This window comes from Corvus moneduloides, chromosome 24 (assembly GCF_009650955.1).
Source record: "Corvus moneduloides isolate bCorMon1 chromosome 24, bCorMon1.pri, whole genome shotgun sequence".
In the NCBI taxonomy this organism is placed as follows: domain Eukaryota; kingdom Metazoa; phylum Chordata; class Aves; order Passeriformes; family Corvidae; genus Corvus; species Corvus moneduloides.
In genome coordinates, this window is record NC_045499.1 from 6,997,313 (window position 1) to 7,001,537 (window position 4,225).

The window sequence follows — 4,225 nt, forward strand, 5'->3', positions numbered from 1 at the left end:
GTCTACAAATTTCCTCTTTTCTCCACCAATTTGAGCAAGCAGACATTACAAGAATGCTTTATTCGGTGTACAGATATTTTATCGAGTCTGGTCGAAAGGTGCCAGTCCACATAAAAAAATGCAGTGTATAACAGTTGAACCTGGAAACTAAACTGACCCAGATAAAAAAGAAAAATTACCTTAATCATTGCAATTCGTGAGGCTGAGGGTGCTCCTGCAGTTCCCTCACCTGAGCTAGGCTGCACATTGCCTCAGGCAGGCTGTGCCTCCTCCCTGAGCCAGGAAAAATGGCGTTCATTTTCCTGATACTGCTCAGCATCGTGCTGGTGAGCAAGTAAGGATGTTTCACACAGAGGAAGTTTTCATGGAAATTCCAAGCTTGTAACAATAAGAAAGGCCAAGTCAACAGGGATATTCACCTGCAAATACTTTTTGCTGGGGTCTGTTTTACAGCAATTAGCTGCCAGAGGGGATGTCAGAGGTCTCAGAGGAGCTGGGGTTTTCTCCTGGAAGCAGCGAGTTGTGTGGGCAAGAGGGAGCTGAGAAGGCTACAAGAGCAAAGTCTGAAGGAAGGTCAAAGGAGCATGATGGGATTAAGGCAAAGAAGATTATTCTGGTCCTAAGCCACCCATCGGCTACTGTACCAAGAGCATCTCCGAACAGGAATTTTCCTCAATGGCCCTAGGAAATAATAGTTTAAGTGGGGAGAGAAAACCACTTTGAAACCGGTTTTGATGGGGGAACTGCTCAAAGAATTAAAAGAGCCTGGATTAAGCACCTTCCTCCATGCCAGACCCCCGAGAGTGCTCATGCAGAAAAAGGACCTTCAGCAGAGCTGCTCCAAAGCCACACCCAAGCCAAAAGGTGACATTTTAATGGAGCTCTTAATGGAATCCCACCTTCCCACTGCCTAACCTATTTCTTACAGAATTAAACCAATTCCCTGACAGCACAAGAGGGTTCAGCAGCACCATCCCTGCTCTTGGACTGGAGCTGGTGTTTACCCAGGAGACTTCTGGTCTCCCCCCAGGCCCTTCCAAGACCCTCTGAATTTCAGGGAGGGACAATTTTCCCATCCCGGCTGTACCGAGGAATGCTGACAGGTGAGCGGGAGGTCTGAGCCAGGCCAAAGGCATCCCAAGCCAGTGCAGCATCCATCAGCACAGGCTAATTGACTGGGAAGAGCCTCTCATTTATCTTCATTACTGCTCCACCTACCATCAATTTATGACAGATTTGAAAAAAATGCTGCCCCCTCAGCCATCAATCCAAGCCTCCCTCCCAGAGCAGGACACACTCCCTGGGCTGGGAAGGACCCAGTGCCTGGGGACCCGGGGTCAGCCGCCAACAAACACTTCTTCTTCTGTAGAGGACCCTGGGGGGCATCTGTAGGAGATCTGTGGGCCCACCTGATGAATGACACCTTAATCAGTGGCTGCTGCCAAAACATACCCTCCCTTTGAACACAGATGTTCATATTTTAAAACAAAGAGGGAAACTCCAAGGACAGGTTTTCTTGGGTTTATTGGCTTCCCCCCTTACCGGTTTCATCACTGAGATGCTGAAACTGGATGCCTCCAGTGCTCTGCAGTGTAACCACAGCTGAGACAGGAACCCTCCCTAGCCCTGCCAGGTCCCCCTGTGCAGATGCTGTCCTCTGTCACAGCAGTGAATAAGAGGAGTAAAAATACTTGGAATCAACTGCAAGTGCTACAGAAGTACCTGGCAAGCAGTCATGGAGACAGCCCATCGAGCTCAAGTCCACCTGACAGAAGAAGTGACAGTTTCTTCTGCAAAGGACTAAGCAAGGCTACACTCATTTACTAACAAGCAATTAGCAAAACTCCACAGAACTGCGATAGAAACACTGGTCAGCCAGAGCAAACTCCCAGTGCTTGTGCAAGACAAGGTCCCACTGTGGGCTGAAGGAAATTCAGACTGGTCAGTGCCTTCCTGCAGAGGAGCCGCACAGAAGCTCCGCTCAGCACACTCATCCTTGGCAAACAGCTGTTCTCCAGCTCGAAACATTTCTGAAGGCTGCAGTCTCACCAGGGAACACTCAGTCCCTCTCAGAAGCCCCTCTTAAGTAATCTGCCTAAAATGTGCAGGGAGCCTTTTATGCAAGTTCATCTTCTAATTATCTTCAAGTCAAAAGCATGTCTGCACTCAAGGACAAGGAGCAGAATTAATTGCTTAATGAGCTTCTGAATATATTACCTTCTCTGAAGCAGCTGGACAGGACACACAGGAGGAGGTAGAAGGCATTGGAAACATGGAATCATGTGCAGGGCCAGGAATCAGACTTTGACAGCCAAATGTTCCCTGTGGGTCTCTTCCACAGTCCAGGAGATTCTATAGTTCTGATTTTCTCTACACCGGTGAGAACAGGCCTTCGCCCAGGTGACACCACCATTTATCAGGATGGAGGTAATGGCAAGATCTGTAAGTTCTTGAGCTCAGCAATGCAGCTGAATACATTGCCAAGCTACATCCCAGTCCCAACACCCCCTTGTCGCCCCATGGGCCTTTTCTGTTCTCCATTGAGTTCATAAAGGCACAGAAGGGCTTTGCTCAGGTACCTGTGATCACTGTAATCCATGGGGGGGATCACCTGCTGTAACAGGCCCAGCTCACAGGGACAGATTTATTGTGGCACTTGGACTAAAATTTGCACAGCCTGTCAAGATCTGAGTGCGAGTTTTCACATCCCATATTCCTGAAGCCGAGTCAGCCGAGTCAGCTGCTCAGCCGAGGGCTGCTCCAGCTAGCAGCAGGGGGATCACTGCTCTGCAATCACAGCCGGTGAGTCAAGGCAGGAGAATGCAATAGTCACATACTGTGTCACTCTGTTTTATAACTGATGAAAGCCCACAGCCAAATTAGCAAAGAAATCAAGAGGTTGTTAAGAGAAGGGTCCAACCGATGAGGCCACACTGTGATTGCACAACTCGGTGCATCCAGAGTAAAAGGAAAACGTTGCTGGCCAGAAATAACCAAAAGGGGAAGATCCCAACGGAGGAACACACTCATCGTGGTGGATGCACCCTTACCGATGCCGTAAGCGTGGATGTGTTATCTCGCTCTCCCCAATGACCAGACTCACTGAAGATCCCACCAAAGAGCACAGAACAGCAGTCAAGGCTGGAAATGAGGAAAATTCCAAGCACATGAGCAGCATCCCTCATCACCGTCTTGTCCCTCCAGTGTAAGGGCTGGGGCGTGCAGAGCACACCCTGCCAAGGAGGCTCCAGACAGGGAGGAGGCAGCCAGGAGACAGAGCTGGAAACTGAAACTGCCTTTACTCTCTATCCACCTTTATTGTAAGATGGGTGAATTCAGAGAACAGGAGACTGAACGCAGAAGCCCACTGTGATTGCTACCGTCATCCTGACTAATCTGTAGAGATCTTTGACCCAAAAGCAGGTGACAACAGCTCATACGTCACCTCTGCAGCCATCCTAATTAAATGCAGGAGACAGACAAGAGGAGTCTGTCCCTTGTAACAGCAAAACAGGGCAAGCTGGGCACTGCTCAGAAGCTGGTAGAGTATGAGTGATGGAGAGGAGGTTTAGACTGGACTTCAGGAAAAGGTTCTTCCCCCAGAGGGTGGTCAGGCACTGAACAGGCTCCCGAGGGAATGGTCACAGCCCCTTGGCTGTCAGAGCTCCAGGAGCGTTTGGACAATGCTCTCAAGCACAGGGTGGGATCATTGGGGTGTCCTGCGCACAGCCAGGAGTTGGACTTGATCTTTGCAGGTCCCTTCAGCTCAGGATATTCTGTGATTCCATGAACCCCCACTGCCCTGCTGCCCACAGTGCTCTCTGCAAAGAGCACAGCACCAGTTTACATCAGCTCCCGACCTCCACAGCTGGGCCCTTTCGGACACCTCAGCGCAGCCTCACTGGCTCCCAACCACATGCCCCATCCATTAGTGTTTGGGAGATGCTGCTCCCCTCAATGTCTCATCTCCAAGCAGGGGGAAGGGCAATCTTAATTTATGCCTGGTCGAGCCCCATACACATGTCTCCTTTCCCTAAGGGAGTCTGCTCTCATATTTAACCTCTTCATTCTGCTGGCACTGGAGGTGGATGATGCAGCTTGTGGAGAGGTGCAGGCACTTCCCTCTCCCCCTCCTCCTGGAATCCTCCTCTCACTTGTGGTCCTTGGGATTCACCCAACGTTTCTCAGGAAAAAAGAGAAAAAAGAAAAAAAAAGAAGACCTCTA